An 18,861-nucleotide genomic window follows, 5' to 3' on the forward strand; every position below is an offset into this window, starting at 1 on the left:
TCAGTCTCCCTACAAATACTGTCACAATCTAAGAAAGTTTTTTGTATTTCCTGTGACTCTTCCATAGCTTCAATGAAGCCAGAAATGTTTCAGTTTCCAGGGTGCAAAGTGCAAGCTTTTCTTCTCACCAAAGGTCATAGGATAGGAAAGTCTTTCTCCACATAAAGGGTAGTCAGATACTGGGCAGCCAGAATAAGTACGTTTGGTAATATTTAGCCTCCTTATTTCAATTAGAGTAAAATACAAACACCTTACTATTATTTATAGGACTTGATTTAATTGGGTCATGATCTCTTTCTGTAACTTCATCTTCCACCATTCTCATCCATATTCACTATGCTCCAGTCGTGTTGGGAGTCTTTCTGTCTTTCCAGCACATCAAGCTTGTTCATCTCTCTGTATCTCTGCACTTACTAATCCCTCTGCAAGCAGAATGCTCTTTCCTAACCCCTCTGCTTCACTGCCTGGAATCTTCTCCTTCTTTAGTCCTCAGATTTCATGTCACCTTCTCAGAGAGGTATTCCCTGATCATAGTTAACTCATGACCCTGCCCCCCATCATTCTATCAGTACTGTAATGTTTTTTTCACTTTCTGAAATTATTGCATTATTAGCCTACTTATTCATTGTCTTATTGTTTGCCACCCATTCTTGAATGTCAGCTCCTTGAGAGTAGTGATGTCTACTCTTGTCTATTGTATTCCAAGTGCCTAGAATAGTGTCTATAACCTAATATATTTTCAATAAATATTAGTTAAATAAATGGATGAAGAAATGAATGAATTAATAAGATTAATTATACCTCCTCTTTCCACGATTTTTAAATATGCATAGATAATGAAAAGATAAAAGCAACGTAATTATATAATCTGTTCTTTGAAGAAAGTCTTTTTGGGAGAAAAATATGCACTTTAAGATAGACTTACTTGCTTCACAGAAATATTTACTCCTAAAATAGAGATATTGTGTTTATTTCCCTGGAACTTGTTTAACTCTTTTCTTTTCCTAATCAGATCTAAAGACTTTCCAACCGCGTGATATGGGTGGGATTAACTACACAAACACCTGACCAAGTCTGGAGTCACACTCTCCTGGTCCTCACTTTCAGAGGTTGACAGGGGAACTGGTTGACTCAAGGAAAAGGAAGGCCAAGATTTTGGGTGGTGGTTGCAGGAAGAGCCTATTTCTGCCCCCTTGTATTATTGATAAAGAAGCATATAACTCTGATTGAAGCTGGTGATTCATCTGAGAGCACAAGGATGTGCAGGTTTAGATAAAGTTCATAGTATAGAAAAGAGTGGAGAGTCAGGGTGAAATTGGGAGCTTACTAACATTACCAGGCAGTTACATCTTTAATTTTTCAGTTACCTGAGCCAATAATGCCTTGTTTTCTAATACTTCCAACTGAAGGCAATTTACCTGATACAAAATCAAACAAGGGATTAAATTTCCTGCTTCTTCCAAATGTCTTCTGAGGATTAGTTTTTGAACCCTGTATATATTTAAACAAACTGGAATCAGATTTCCTATTTATTAGTTATCTGCTACCATTTTTCTCCTATGTTAGAAATGAGCCTTCATAGTTTAATAGGATAAATGGGAAGTAATCTGAAAATGATAGATAATTTTATGGTTATAATAAGGTATCAGACTGGCATTTTCTATGAACATTGTGACAATTTAAATGAATAATGATGATTTTATGCTCACAGTAAAACACAAGGACAAGGAGAGTTTTATTCTTTGGTTGAGTTATGTTCAATGTCACCAAGTTTGGTTTGTGTGCCAAAACAGCCGTGTGTCAGAGGGTATAATTGTTGGTAGCAGTGCAAGAATAATGATTTACAACACACCAAACAAGCAAATTCAACTTGACTTTTCAAATCAATATATATATTTACAAATAGGAGCTATTTCCTGAGAATTTCTTAACTATGGTGCTATGGGAGTAGATTTTTTGTTACAATGGCATAATAAAGAAATCATTTTGTATATTCTTTCATTGACTATTGTCACCATACATATTAACTATGAATATAGATACATAAATGTGTGTTTATTTACATAATCGTTTTTATACCTACAGATAAAATATACATGCATACAGTATATATTTTTCTATAAAATATATATTTACCTGAAAGTAAATAAAAGTATATTTACCTGAAAGTGAGCTATTTTCTAAACAGTCTCCTTATACAAATATACATAAATTATTTTTATACAACTATTCCCTTTACATAAATATACATAAATCTAATTTGGAGAGAAATTATTTGAATAATTTGGCACAGACTTACTAATACAGGAATGTTATCAAGGTAAATTATAAGGAAAATTATTCAATGAAGAATTTGACAATTTTTTTGGAGTCAAGTAAGACTAAAATGTAACGTAGAAAATAGATATGTGCACTCAAGTTGTACTAAGCAAATCTATGGAAACTTGTGGACAAGACAGAAAGACTATAACAAAAATAAAGATAATATTTTTGACAGAAGAATTTGTTGAATGAATGTTAAGGTGGAGAAATTATGGGAGATTTTTATTTTCAAAATGTTTTCTGTAATACTGTTGTCACCTTAAATTTTTAATTAAAATATTAATAAAATTTCTGAGAAAAAAATTATAAATGAGATGCATATTCCAAAAATTTTTTTACAAGGAGGTAACATTCTCATATTTCAAAAGACTATGAGTCCCTATTTCTGGAAGTCAATCATTTCATCATCTGATACTTTTTGGTCATGTCCCAGTGATCTTCGAGATTGATAAGCCACGTGGATTTGTTACCCACTGTCAGCAAACTAGGTTCAAGTGAATATTGTCCTCCAGGAAGCAGGGTTGTGATGGCTTCTCAACTGCTCTGCTGTATATTCTCCTATAGATGCTTTTGAGTCTCAGAAAGGAGAATAAAACTGCTGGTCCCTAGAAACAGTAATTTAGAATGATTAAAAATGATTGAAAATAGCTCAAATCCATCTTTCACATTAGTGATGAGATAATCTGACCCTAACAATAAAATAATCCATAGATAATGACCATTATCTAAGCCTTCTAGAAGTTTTCAGTCTAGTACAGCTGATGTTTCCCTAATTTTAAGAGAAAACCTGAAGGGTGATTTTTAAGAAACCCATACATCCTTTCACTGTAGCCATTTAATTTTAACTTTTTAAATTTATTTTTATCTTTTTATTCAAAAAGCATTAAATGCAATTTTAAACAACTAAATAATCATTCAGTGGAAATGATGTGCCAGTTGTTTCCTAATCTTGATTATCAGAGGTGATCAGAGTTACTGGTTTCTTAAGTGTCCTTCTATAAATATTCTATATCCTTCCTCATATGTCTTTGTTCAGATGTGTGAGTATATTTGTTAGATAAATTTTGCAGAGGAATTTCTGGGTCAAGGAGTGTTTAAGTCATTGCCGTAAGCGACAATCCCAAAGTTTAAGAGATATAAAACACAAAAGTTTAGTTCTGACTCATGCTACATATTCAGCCATGGTCAGTTGAGGCCTCTGCACTTCCCCAAGTGATGAAGCAGTCAATATCTGGAATATTGCTGGTCAAGATTAAGCTGTGGAGTCAATCATCATTTGTGGATTCTGCATTTGCACATTCACCTAATTGCTAAAATTTATTTGTAACCCTCAAGCCAATACTCGCAGGGCTGTTGTGTTCATTCACAGACATACACTGAATGGCAAAAAATTTAAGTTGCCCAATACACACATTTGCAGCTGAGATCAAGTAAGGTAACACACTGGTTTCTCGTTTAAAGTCTCATACTGTAAACAAGTGGCTTTTCTTATGGTCTATTTAGTGCCCCCTTTTCACATTTTGTGCTGTTTTGTTAGTGATTTGGCTGTTTAAAATGGCCCCAAGCATAGTGCTGAAGTGTTGTTTAATGTTCCTAAGCACGAGAAAGCTGTGATGTGGCTTATGGAGAGAATGTGCATTAGATAAGCTTTACTGAAGCATGAGTTATAGTGCTTTTGGCTTTGAGTTCAACGTCATTGAATCAACAATACAGTATTTCCAGGGAAGGGGGGAGGAAGGAGGGTGAGAGGGGTAATAGGGCACATGTGTACGGTGGAAGTTAATTAGTCTTTAGGTGGTGAATGTGATGTGGTCTACACAGAAATCGAAATATAATGATATACACCTGAAATTTACATAGTTTTATTAACCAATGTTACCTCAATAAAAAAACATACAATACATCCAGAAAAAGGAAGAGAAAATTTGCCGTTCTGTATGTGAGATTGCTCCAGAAAGTACTAAAGTAACATCCATAGTATTAAGATCCAAGCTATACAGTAACACCTAACGCTATGGAAAAGATGAAAAATGGTTAAATTTGTGGATTCATGAGATGACAACTGATAAAAAAAGAATAGTGGATAGCATTATTGCAAGGCTGAAAAACAGGAAATTTACAGTCATGTTACCCAGGATCAGGAAAACTCTTCTTGGCTAGTGTTTTATTATAAAAAATATGGCATTTAATTAATTATTTGCAAGAAATACATATTCAATATCTGTCTTTAAACAGAAACATACCTAAAACAAGTGTTATCAGTTGTATTGATCGACTGAGGGAAAGATTGTGACCAGAGGCTTGTAGGAAACTAACCCTGTGATGTGACTTACGGAGAGAATGTTAGATAAGCTTTATTCAAGCATGAGTTATAGTGCTAACCCTAGGAGCAAAGACTTTGTATTTGCTACATTATTCATAGATACTTTCTAGAACATAACTACACTTAATAATGAGGTTTAACTTCAGCTTGCATTTGTTCTTAAAGCCTAGAAGTGACACGTGTCATTTCTGCTCATATTTCACTGCCCAAGGGAAGTCATATGACCATTACTGGCTTCAAGGGAGTAAGGACGAATACTTTTCTCACAAGAAAGAGAACTGAATATTGCAAAATAGTAATACAGCTACCAAAAATGATTTGAAAAAGCCACATTTCCTCTAAGCAGGTTATATTCCTAACAGTGGTTGGGAGTGCCTGTTTCTCCACACACTTACCTACTGATGCTAGCAAGGTGTAAAGAGTAGGTCAAAGATTGCATTTCTTTCTCCACACCCTGTGTAACTTCCTGTAAATACATTACTCACCAAGGAGAATTACTATCTTTGTATACCACCCAATACTAGAAATATCACCAAAGCTCCTTTGAGATTTTCCTCTGGTGAATTGTTTCCTTCATTGTCATTTTTTTGGTTTACCAGACTGCATCTAACTCTGTCATGCATAAGAGAATATTAGGAAAAGATTATTTCTCTGGTTAGTAAAATAAGATTACTATATTTATATATTCTACCTAGGTGAATACCCTTTTAAAAAATATTGAACGTGTTTAGGGTCTTACATTATTTTGAGATGTAGTAGTGTACATCAGCAATTGGAAAGTTGCTGAAGAAATAGATTCTAACCCTGGTGTCTGTTTAATGTACTGAGATTATATACTCATTAAAAAATTCTTATTCAGAGAAGTAAGTGGTTCCAATGTCAACCTTTATTCTCAAGGTGAGGACTAAAAATCCTTCTTGCCTGCACATCCTATCAATTATTGAATGAGATTTATCAATCTTTCTTTATATTTTTGTATTTATTTATGTTTTGTAGTTTTTAAAAAATTTTTCCTTTATATGTTTTGAGACCATGTTATTCAGTTGGAAGACTTAAGAATTAAATTATTAAATCATTATGGTGAGTTGAATCTTTTTACTTCAAATAAGTTTTATTGCCTTAAAGTCTATTTATTCGAAATTAAGAATTTTGGTTAATATTTGCATGGCATATCTTATTCCCTTCTTTCAGTTTCAGTTTTTCTCTAACTTTATGCTGTAAATGTATCAAAAGGTATTTTTATGCAGTCTGAGAATCTTCGTCTTTTTACTGGAATATCAATTGCATTTACATTTAATGCTATTACTGATATATTTGAAATTAATTACTCCACCAAACTGTATGCTCCCCTGACTCCCTCTCCCCAATCTCTGCTGTTCAGCTTATTAGTTTTAAACTCCTCAGGTGTGTTTCAAATAGCATTATTCTATGGTAACTAAAATAACAGAAGATGTATATAGAGCTCTTGAGAAGCCCCTTTCATTTGGATTAATGTAGAAGAAAGGATTTTCTCTCACCCCCATGGGGTAGTACTAGCTCACTTTCCAAGGAAAGCCTCCAGTGATGTCAGCATCACAGCGGGTTGAGCTTTCCCGGTAATCTCTCCCCTCCACCATACAAGAAAAAGACATTCATACTCCAACAGGGGACATCCAAACACAACACAAAAGATGTCTGAGAGACCCATGTAGCCATACGATGCAGGGCGGAGAGGCTGGAGCCCCCTCGGATGAGGTGGAACAGAGTAAGAGAAAACTTCACTCCATCCCCAAAAGATTGTGATCAGGGACCACAGGTGGCCTCTGAGAGGGAAGGAACTGGGGAGGGGACATTCATTCTGGGAATATCAAAAATCCCCGAGGGCTCTCACAGCCTAGGGGAAAGCCTCTACTGAGGTGAAAGCTAACGCAGGGGTGACCTCATCAAACCAACACCCCAAGAGTGCAGACAGCAAGGGCAGGGCAAGAAAATCCGGAGAGCCTGCAGAAGAAAGCACCCCTTCTGGCACCCACTCAGCCCCGGATCCAGGGCCTGGGATCTCAGCAGAAGGCAGAGGGATCAGAATATGTGTCTCTTGACCCCCACCAAGTGGCGATAGGCAGTAATTGCAACCAAATAATATTACAATGTGCAAAAACAGAGCTATGCCCTCTAGCAGTATCAAGAATTATATTAAATCTCTAGACCAGAGAGAAAATGACACATACCCAGAAATCAGTCCTGAGGAAACAAAAATATGTAATGTAAATAAAGGAGAATTCAAAACAGCTATCATCAAAAAACTCAATGAGTTAAAAGAGAATGTAGAGAAACAATTCAATGTTTCAGAAGCTACTTCAAAAAAGAGATTGAAACTATAAAGAAGAACCAATTAGAAATATTGGTGATGAAAGACACAATGGAAGAGATAAAACAAAATATGGATTCCCTGAATGTGACGTCTGGAGGAGATATCATAGAGGAGCAAATCAGGATAATTGAGGATAGACATGTTGAAATGCTCCAGATAGTGGAGGAGAGAGAACTAAGACTAAAAGGAAATGAAGAAAGTCTGAGAAATATCCAACTCAATTAGGAAATACAACATAAGGATTATAGGTATTCAAGAGTGAGAAGAGAAGGAGAACAGAGCAGAAAGCTTGTTCAAAGATACAATAGCAGAGAACTTCCAAAACCTAGGGAAGGAGATGGAAATCCATGTGGAAGAAGCTATCAGATCTCCTATATATGTCATCATAAAAAGACCTACTGCAAGGCATATAGTAGTGAAATTGGCAAAAGTGAATGACAAAGAAAAAATACTAAGGGTAGCAAGGCAGAAGAAAATAACCTACAAAGGAACCCCTATCAGGTTTTCAGCAGATTTCTCTGCAGAAACCTTGCAGGCTAGGAGAGACGGAATGACATGTTCAAATCCTTGAAGGACAAAAACTTTCAGCCAAGAATACTCTATCCAGTGAAAATATCCTTCAGATGTGATAAAGAAATAAAAACTTTCCCAGATAAACATAAGCTAAGAGAGTTCATAGCCATGAGACACCCTCCCACCACAAGAAATCCTCAAGAATGCCATCATACCTGAAAAAAAAAAGGGAGAAAGGGGTTACAAAGCAAGGAGTAAGGAGATAAATAGGTAAACAAAATCAGAAAATTATAGCTATACATCAGAACAAGTTAGCAAATACTCAAGAATAGCATTAAAGATAAAGGGAAGGAAAACACCAAAAACAATGATAGTCTTGTCATTTTAATCACAAACTCACAACACAAGATGGAATAAGATGTGAGAAAAACAACTTGGGAAGGGAAGGAGAAAGGAACTGAATCACTTTAGTCTAAGGAAATAAGAGGCCATCAGAAAATGTACTATCCTATCTACGAGATTTTGAATACAAACCTCATGGTAACCACTAAACCAAAGAGCAGAACAGAGACACAAATAATAAATAAGGAGAAAATAAAGAAACACAACATAAAAAACTACATAACTCAATTGGTAGACCAAAACACATAGCAGTAGAACCAAAGGAAATGCAAGAAAACTGAAAAATGAGTGATAAAATGGCAGCATTAAGCCCTCATATATCAATAATCACCCTAAAAATAAACTGATTGAATTCTCCAATAAAAAGACGCAAAGTGGCGAGATGGATTAAAGAACAAGACCCAACAGTATGCTGCCACCAGGAAACACATCTCAGCTCCAATGACAAACGCAGGCTCAGAGTGAAGGGATGGAAGATGATACTCCAAGCTAATGGCAGACAAAAGAAAGCAGGTGCTGCAACACTTCTATCAGACAAAGTAGACTTCAAGATAAGACAGGTAAAGAGACACAAAGAGGAGCAGTATATAATGATTAAAGGGACACTCCAAGAAGACGCAACACTTATAAATATCTATGCACCCAACACAGGAGCACCAAAATTCATAAAGCAGCTATTAACAAACTTCAAAGAAGATATTAATAATAACACAATAATAGTAGGCGACCTCAACACTCCACTCACATCTTTGGATACATCATCCAGACAGAAAGTCAACAAGGAAACAGTGGAATTAAATGAAAAGCTTGACCAGTTGGGTTTAATAGACATATATAGAACCCTCTATCCAAAACCAGCAGAATACACATTCTTCTCAAGTGCGCACGGAACATTCTCAAGGATAGACCATATGCTGGGAAACAAGGCAAGCCTCAATAAATTTAAGAAGATTGAAATAATAACAAGCATCTTTTCTGATCACAATACTATAAAGCTAGAAATTAATTACAAGAAAAAAACTGAGAAAGGGACAAAGATGTGGAGACTAAACAACATGCTATTGAACAACCAATGAATCATTGAAGAAATTAAAGGATAAATCCAAGGAAAACCTCTCTGTGACTATTTAGCTTCACCTTTTAAAATTTTTTAGTGAAGTGGCTGACCTTGTAGGGTCTGAGAAACAGTACTCTAGCACTGGCGAACTAACATCTCACTGGAGGATGTATGGGGACTTGGCACTTACTTTACAGCACTTGGCCTTTGGGGCACCAGCCAAAAGCAAAGTAGAAAGAGTACCATTTTAAACTCTTATTGCATTAGTTCTTTGAGAATATGTTGGCATCCCTACATTTTTTATATGATTGACTTTTAAACTTAAGGATTGACATAGATTTTTGTATTTCTTTAATATCATTTGCCTAGATTGGATTGCAGTAGTTTTCTTTTTCCTATTGAGACTATAACATATATTTTGTAAAAGGTGTGTCAGAACAGAGCAAGTCTGACTTAATTTAAAACTACAAACCTAGAGTTCAAGGCCATCCTAAAGATTATGTTAATAGAATAAGCTTTAGATTTGTTGAAGTTCAGCTAAAATTCGTAAATGCAATTTGAAAGAGAATGTTGGTAATAAGACTCACTCCTAAATCCTACAACTGAAAAGATTATTTTCCCTACAAATTAACTCCTCCTTGCCAAAGGCCAAATAAATTGGTCTAATGAGAATTAAAACTTGTGATTGCTGTCCCATCTCTTTTGTACCAGGATAAGAACACATTTTCATACAACGTTCAATTCGCTAGACTGCAGACTGTATTTTAATTGGCTTGTACAGATGTGTTCTCTCTCTCTTTCTTTCATATTCTGTCTTTCTCTGTTGCTTACATATATACATTTATATTTGAAATAGAAGAAAAACTGCTTGTGATGTTTACTGAGCTCTTCTCTTTTTTTTAGGGTGCTTTTGAATGATTTCTAGAAGGTTGTGGGGTAATTACTAACCATATTAATACTTAAGTTCATAGGTAGAGATAAATTCAGTGGTTAGTAAAGACAAAAGGAAAAGTGTCTCTTGATTTTGTAATGGAAGCAAAGAATTGCACTATTTTTATTTAGGGATGATGTTAATGGATAATAATAAAAAGGAAATTTAAATTTGTTTCCTTTTTTTACTTAAGTCCTACTGGCATTTACAAAATCCTTGTTCACTTTGCTGGCATTCAGTAAGCATAAGTTGAACTGGAATTGGACAGCAGAAAAGTGGTTCTGACATGATCATTGCCACATCTGAATGAGCATGATAGCCTACCAGTATTGGCTGACTTCCTTTCATCTTCTGCTCTCCATGGCAGATCAACTTTCAAACAAATTTCCTAATATGTATAAGCTAAAGTAGTTTTGCTTTGCTTGCCAAACTTACATTGATCATGTACATTTCCTCCATTTCCAGCAATTCTTGTCACTTTTAATGGCTTCTCAGAGCCCTTGGGAATGTGGACACAAAACCTTCTTCAACATGAAAACCATTAGCTGGTCAAATGGTAGGCAAATTGTGAAATAGATATTGGGATTTATGGATTTTTCTCCCTCCAGGATACAACACCTTGGCTGGAGAGCAAGAAAAGGCACTTCTCAAATTCATGCCAAGGCACTCAAAGCATGTGGCAGGGAGAAGAGAGAGGGAGCCTCTCCAACACAAACTTGAGGTGAATAACATTTCTTATTTTTATTTCTATTACATGGGTGAATGGAGAGAGGCTTAAGGACTTTGAAGTGTTTTTTAAAGGTCATATGGAAAGATATTATTCTTTTCACAAATTTCCTAACTTTATTCTTATAAAATACGGGGTTATATATCTCTAGAAGTTGCCAGAAGATAAGATAGCAGATGGGTTTTTTTGAATGCACGTTTCCAAAAAGTATCTTAGTGCAATTAACATTCAGACAGAACCACATAATTTTTAATTTATAAAAGATCTGTAAGATCACCAACTGCCCTAATTCCCTATTCAATTGATAAGGAAATTGCTGTTCCAAAAGCTAGATGATTTTTTCAAGGTCACACAACTAATTTGCAAGGCATTCTGATTCCTAGTACTTTGCCATTTTTATTATACCTGCCACTTTTGGGGTTGGATTTTTTTCTTCTGCCAAGACTGTGCTAACTCTTAGCAATGAACATCGGAGACTCTTGATACAACAGAAAGAGTGTAAGGTCTGTGCCTAAACTAGTCCTGTGTTTGAATTTTAGCACATTTACTGCCTATGGCTCCTCAACTGACCAAGTTTCTTATGAATCTCAAGCTCAGATTACCAACCTGAAAATGGGATAATAACACCAGAGTCGGATGGTTGTTATTGTATTAGAAAATGTGTATATAATGCCCATGAAATAAGCTCATAGTAAATAGTAAATATTTTCATCAATAGCTATTTAAATTCCTTATATTTTTGTGTTGTATGTCAAGCAAGCTATATTACCAGCAACACGAGTGAGAGAGGATGTGTAGAGCAGAAAAATGGCCATGTAAATAACCCAACTTTGGAGAGACTTTTCATTATTTTTCCCATGAACTATATCAGAAATTCATTGTAAATTCAAATGAAGCAAGTATGAGTGTGGAGAGCAAGGCTGGAGAGAAAGGCTGACAGAACACATGAAGACACAGGAGAAATTCAAAGAAGGACAATTCTGTATCACACATTGAATTAAGGGCTGGATGAGCAGTCCATTTACAATGGGTCTCCAGTAACACAGTTGAAAGAGCTAGGGTTCTGTGCACAGTTCTAGTCTCATCAGAGAATAAGGATACCCGGAAGGAGATCAAGACAGAAATCAAGTTTCTAAAAATATTCCAACATGTGATGAAGGGGACAGGAAATATTGAAGTGCAAAGGCCACACAAGCCCTCTGTGCTTTTCCTAGAACAGTGTACACTGGGACTATTCACAATAACTTCATTCCATCTGGGGGGACTGGAAATCCTGATGTAAATATAATCCACCAAGAATCTGCCCAGGAGCTAGGAAAGAGCCGAGCCTGCAGGTGCCGTCACGATCCAGTCAGCCCCCGTGAGGGCCTGGGGAGAGTCCCGATGGGAGGGAGACAGAAGCATGTTTACTCTCAGGGCTTTTGCTGTGGTGGACAGTGAAAGTCAGATAATCAGTTAGCAGTGATTATCTCATTTTTTGTGTTTTTTTTTTTTTTTTTTTTTTTGCCTCCCCACCCTTCTCCAAAGAGGAGTAGTTTCTCCTTGCTCACAGATAACAGGAAGGGCTCTTGGGTTACTCTTCTCCAAAGCTGCAGAGGCTTTGCTCTATGTGTGTTTTGTGAGTTTGTGTGTGTGTATACATATGTATAAAATATGTATATATTTGTATAAATATGTGTAAAGTATGTATAAATATATATCAAACACATTTTTTATAGAAAATATATATATATATGTGTGTGTATATAGCTCTCAACTTCATTGAAAGAAAGGTAGAAGAGTTTTTAAGTACTGGGATGAGCTAGTGAAAAACTATTGGAGGACGTTATCAGGGAGGTTGGTCAATGTGATTAAACCATCTGTGTTTGCTAATTGGTGCTTATCAAAGTTAAGGTCCCACCCTCTCATAGAGACGTGAAGACAGGAGCTCTATCTTTCTTGATGGTTACACTTCAAAGGGATGGCTCTCAGGTCCTTGAGAAAGACAGTCTTAGGTTGAAAAATTAGCAAGAGACTGAGAGAAAATTTACATTTCAAAGAGCAGAGAAAGAATTTATAATTGCAAGTTTTCTAAAGTAAATGTTCTAATAAAAATAGAGGTCAGGGGACTGCAATTAGGAAGAAATCTATTTAAAGTTTGGTTAAGCTGAGGGGAAAAGTAAGACCATCTTGGTCAATATATATAATATACATATATACATTCAAGTGAGTTGGTTAACTTCAAACATGACTAGAATACAATGAAGACTCTAATTGTTATAATAAGCTGTAAACATTTCAATATATTTCTATTATGCTGATTTAAAAAATTAGCTTTGGTTACAATTTAAAAAGAAAAAATAGTAGAAGAATATGAAAGCTTGTGCTCAAGGGAAGCAAAGAAACTTAGTTGATTAATGTCAGTAAAAGATTCAACTTCTTAGCCAGCACGGAATCCCTCCCCTTTCAAGCACAGGTATTTACAAGCCTCATGCCTCATTAATACTGGACAATGCACTGTGACTCATCCAAAAACAATGGAATTACAAACACTTTGCCAGAACTCTTGCAACCAGAACTAAAAATATTGCAGGCCGCAAAAGAATATTTCCTGGATAAGAATAAATGAGTAGTCACAATAGGAAAAACAAATAAATAAAAGTTAACTAAAATAACACCTAACTTACCAAGAAAAATAAAATCTGCTTTTAAAATCTTGAAGCAGAAGCTGAAGATACTGAAAGAAATGGACTATCTATCTTGTTTTTACTTTTTAGTTTGGGTTACCACGCTCTATGTCTATGTACTTACTGTAATGCTGTCTGTACTTAGTAAATATTTGTGGAAAGAAAGAAAAATGGTAGGAAGGAGGGAGGGTAGGAAGGATTGGGGAAATAACAATCTCCATACCAATATAGATGAGGGAAAGAACACTGTTTAATACTGAGTAAGCCATATCAGATTTACATGCATGTAGGGTAGCATGAAATAAACTATAAAATCTGGATAGAATTTCACACAAATTTATACAGTAATAAAGAGGAAAATTAAGACTTCTCGTATCTCCTTGAGACAAGAAGACTCATTTTGTGATTATACCCTGTATATCTTCTGAGAGGTTAATCTCAGAGGTGTGGATTTACAGTTCAGTAGTCAGAAGGCCCTGGATCCTGCACTGAAAAGCAAAAGATTGGGTCACTTATGTTTGCAAGAAGACACTCTGAGAAGGAGAGGTGGGAACCAACTGCCTCCTTCCTCTTTATTAAAGAAATAAAATATGGTCTTTGAGTGCTAGATCATTTCACCTTTACAGAAGGAAGAGAGGGAGGGAGGGAAGGAGGAAGGAAGAAGGGGAGGGAGGAACAGGGGGAGGTGGGAGATTGAATGAAGGAAAGGTTCACAGATGAAAGGCTGGATAATGTCCCACAGCACACTGGGCACACTTCCTTACCCCACAAGGAGGTTCCCAGGAGTAGCAGGTGTCTATTTCTTGAATCCTGGGAAACGACAAAAACTCACAAATTATCCCACAGACTCAGGAAAATGCTCAATTGCCCTCTGGTTCAAACCTGAGAGAAGGTTTCATAAACAAGTGTTTATGAATAAGTTGAGGTTGATTTTGTTGATATCCTGTTGAGATGGCTTCTCTCTTCCCCTAGGCAAGCAGTGGCGGTTGTAGCACCACAAAGTTTCAGCAAATGCTTTTTTAGCAGAAAATGGTTTTCCCCCTCCATTGGTCTTTTGATCCTCATCTGCTGTTCATTCCCTCTCTCCCACCATCACTGAGTCCTTTTATAAAGCGGCCTCAATTCTAATCTCTGCCGGTGGGACGTTCAGAGGGTACTTCCTATGCACACCCTTCACTGCAATTGGGAGCTTGGGCTATGCCTGTCATTCAGTGATTTGTGATCTCCTAACGGAGATGAGGAATAGAGGAATGCCTTTTCTCCATATGACAGAGGTGAGGAAAGTAACATGTTCAAATTTTCAGCATCATCTCAGATTTGAAGGTAATGATTGTGGTCATTATTTGCGGATTTATTAAAAAAAAATAAAATTCCCTCGGATATCTTCTTGTCCCAAAAGATGACCTTTCAAAACCTGAAACTTTGGTCATCAATTCTCCCTTGTGATATTTTTTTCTGGGTGGTTGTAGAGATCCAGGGAATTGTTTCTGTAAATATTCCGGTTATGACTTGTAGAAAATAGGTTTTGTCTCATATCAAAGCAAGAACTATTTGTCATTTACTATAATATAGTTTTTTCTGTGCACTACATTTGCTCCAGAGAATTTGATTATATTTTGAAAACTGTGTATAAAATTCAGGAGACTTCTTTTTAAGTTACCAATTCAGATACTTTGTTTCATAATTAAAATTTACCTTTATCTCTAATAAACTTATCTTCTGTTGCAAGTAAAATATTATTTATGAAATATAGGGATTCTGCTTTCAGAAACCCTATTTCTTTTGCTGCTGAGAGCAAGAAATTCTATTTTTTCAACCTGTTATAACAACCTCATTCTTGAAATTTCTAAGTTTGGTAGACTGCCAACGTAATTCAGCAAGGTAGCTATACCATAGGTATTTTTTATTTAACATTCCTCCAAACAATTTTAAAGCTAGGCCAATTTTTGAAGTAAAATAAATCCCAAAACTCAAGCACAAATGAAGCTTCTCCATCAGTGCCATCTGACTGCTAATCCATTGCTTGTCCATTTAGTCAGGATAAAAAACACTTTTTTACTGTACGGTTTCCCTTCAAACAAACTTCTGACATTTGCATATAACAGTCAAGTTGGGTTCATAAATGGCCCATTAAATTTAATGGCTTGTTTCCCTTGCATATAAGGGAGTTCTGATTACATTTTTCCAACAAAATTTTTAGAAAGCTGTTTTACCAGAGTCCTAGAGCAACAGTTCAGGTTTAGTGCAATCAGCAGCAAGAAACTTTATTAGCTAAATTGGAAAGGAATCAGAAATTCTGAGTTTACTTAAGTTTTCTTAAATCGCTACTGTCTGCTATTGAAATTAGAGAAGAAAGAAGTATGAAATGCTGATTTTGAGGAATTTGTTTCAGGAAATTGAGCCACCTTATCTCAGAGATAAGAGTTATCCCTTATCTCCAGATGACCAAGGCAGTGTAGCTTTTCTGTGAGAGACCACTGACTGGGACAGAATGGCTTCACAAACGCTGGTACTTTAGGTATAGGTTCTTATAAGAAAACAAATTAAATTAACAAATGAACAAAAAATACCACTTACAGACTGAAAATTAGTAAAAACACCCCAAATTTTAAAAAAAGTCTTAGTTCAAATACAAAATATATAATTTGGAAAACAATAATCTCCCTTATCACACTTATCCAATTTTTGGTACTTATCAAGTAATCATTTTGCTCAGGACAATGACAAAAATAAAAAGCAACTGATGAAATAGAAAAACAAATGTATTTCTGAGTCCTATAAAAATCCTCATGCTGAGGCTTGCCCAGTGGCGTAGTGGTTAAGATTGCACACTTCACTTCTGCGGCCCGGGGATCGTGGGTTTGGATCCTGAGCATGGACCTACACACCGCTCATCAAGCCATGCTGTGGCGGCATCCCACATACAAAATAGAGGAAGATTGGCACAGATGTTAGCTCCATGACAATCTTCTTCAAGCAAAAAGAGGAAGATTGGTAACAGATGTTTAGCTCAGGGCCAATCTTCCTCACAAACATACACAAAAAACCCCTCATGCTTAATATTTCCCTTATCAGACCCTTATCAATCTACCACACATTTAAATTTCTTTACTATTTATACACACACACACACACACATATTTGCCCCTACAAAAATACTGTATATTTAAAGCAAAGCAATGTCTGAGTCATAACATACAAATACATTTAAGTTAAGTTGATATTAGTTTTGCTATTCTGTAGCCAACCTGAATTTATATAATATTTGATAAGTAGAAGCCCTGGCTAATAAAAAGACTCACCATGAACTGTATTAAAGAAAAACACGTGGGCAGACTAAACATTTGATTGTGCCTTACCTGCCCTCAAATAAAAACAAAAAATAATCAAATAGAAGTTTTGATTTATCTAGTAAAAGTAAATGACATAAAGAAAACTCTTGCTACCTGAGAAGAATTGTTCCCTGGTATAGTCACCGACAGAATCCACTGAAAATGGAAATGAAAATTTTCTTATAACTGAGGAAAAATGTTTAATTTTAATTACATGTTAAAAAATAAAGCATTTATTGTGTATATATCAAAATTTTGCCCTAATTTTTATGATGGAATTTGAGCATTTTTGCTGAAAAATTTGTGAGATACACTGTTAAATACTGTATTTGACTTTTGACTTTTGCCATGTGGCCTTAGAGAGTACCACTTTTGCCAAAAAATAAATAAATAAAAATCCAAGAATTTTATGAATTTTTCTAAAAGTCACTATTGATCCTTTAATATTCAAATCATTCTCTTCGGAAACACCTTTTCCTTTCATTATTCTTGCTGGTGCCATTTTTCAGTTAGCAGCTATAACATAGATCATTTGTGAAGAATTTTTATATGATTGAAGTCATTCTCCAACACTAATTTTATGCAATCTTTGACAAGATTTGCAAGCTTCCTTTGTAATTACTTTGGGTTTTATTTCAATTTTATTGTTTGATGTCTACAATACTCAGCTATCCCTGTGAGAATTCCTGACAAAGGACTTGATGAAATGGACAAGGAAAGTACTCAACTAGTGATAAGCCACAGAGGGATCTTTGAGTGGACGTTAAATATTTACAAATATTCACTTAATTGTTGTATATTTTCAAGTTTTGCAACTGCAGAATGTAGTGTAATGAACACCACATATAATGGGCAATCTCAAAACTTTAAAAAATCTACCAGAACATTAATTTTACTTTCTAAAGTGATGATAACTAAACAACTGTTATAAAATGTAAATTCTATCAGCAGCTGTCAGGCAAGATTTATTTAACCTGCTTTTACTGCTTTTCACCTGTAATTGCAGTTTTAATGAGTTTATAGAGGACAATAGCTCCCATTACTAAGCAAGGTTCTTTTGAGCTCTTTCTTTAGTTTTAAATTATAATTATTTTAGCAAACCAAAATATTTATTTCAGAATGCAAAAGAGCTAGTGATGATTAACTATGTGAGACTTTTAAAAATTTGTACAATGTGGACCATTTTCTTCTATTCACAAAGTTATTAGTTTATGAAATATTTAATATTCTAACATTATTTATGACATAATGATCGCAAACAGATAAATAGTTGATCAACCTTTGAAAACCTGGCCAGCAATGAAGGAAAATTGTTTTACTTTAATTAGAAGGTAACAGCACTCCGAAACAAATAATTTTAATGTTAGCTATCTTTTGAAAGGCACTAATGTGATATATAGGCTTAAGAACCAGTGGTTCTATCTTTCCTAAAACTATTTGCATACAAATGTAATTTTTGAAAAATGACTGTCAGTATGTTTCTTCTTCCAAATGATTTCTTAACACATTTGTAAAAAAATAAAAGTTCATTTTAACGTCTAAAGGTTAAAAGTTATGTGAAAAGTGATGAGAAATCAAAGCTCTTATGTGACTCACACTCAAGATGAAATGAAATCAAATATCATGAATCAGTTATAATGGCTAGTTCCAGGTCATTACATGGACACAATGTATAGAGAGAGACTTCTCTCCCTCTGCCCTTTGCCACTAAAATGCTGGATTCACTTAGCTGTCAGGTCTGGCTTGAAATTTGTAATTTTATTTTATCTTGCTTTGTTAAGAATATCTTTTATTTAGATCTGTACTCCATTTATAACAACGACGATCTTCAGGAGATGCAATTAGATGTTGATTTTGATGGTGCAGGCCCAGACACCAAGTCAAAACCAGTGGCCATTGGATTCCTTTATTATTTGTTTTTCAAATTTTTAGATAAAAGTGAGACCTCTAATTACTTGTCTCAAATTTAGTTTCTCTCTTTACCTAGCCGGCTCCTGTTTAAAATGCAATAGAATAGGAAAGATTGCTTATGGAGAAAAAAAAAGCTATCCTGTGTCAACTGAAGTTATGACAAAATGAAATCCTGATCTTGAAGTTTTTCTCAATGTTGCTATTTCCCTTTCTTCTCCTCTGCTTGCCTGAGTGAGTTTGGTTTTACTCACTTCATTTTCTTGTCATCATCAACACGGCAGATACACAGAAGTGGGCTACTGGGGGGAAGTTCTCTCTGTATCTCAC

Source organism: Equus asinus, chromosome 9 (genome assembly GCF_041296235.1).
Source record: "Equus asinus isolate D_3611 breed Donkey chromosome 9, EquAss-T2T_v2, whole genome shotgun sequence".
In the NCBI taxonomy this organism is placed as follows: Eukaryota; Metazoa; Chordata; class Mammalia; order Perissodactyla; family Equidae; genus Equus; species Equus asinus.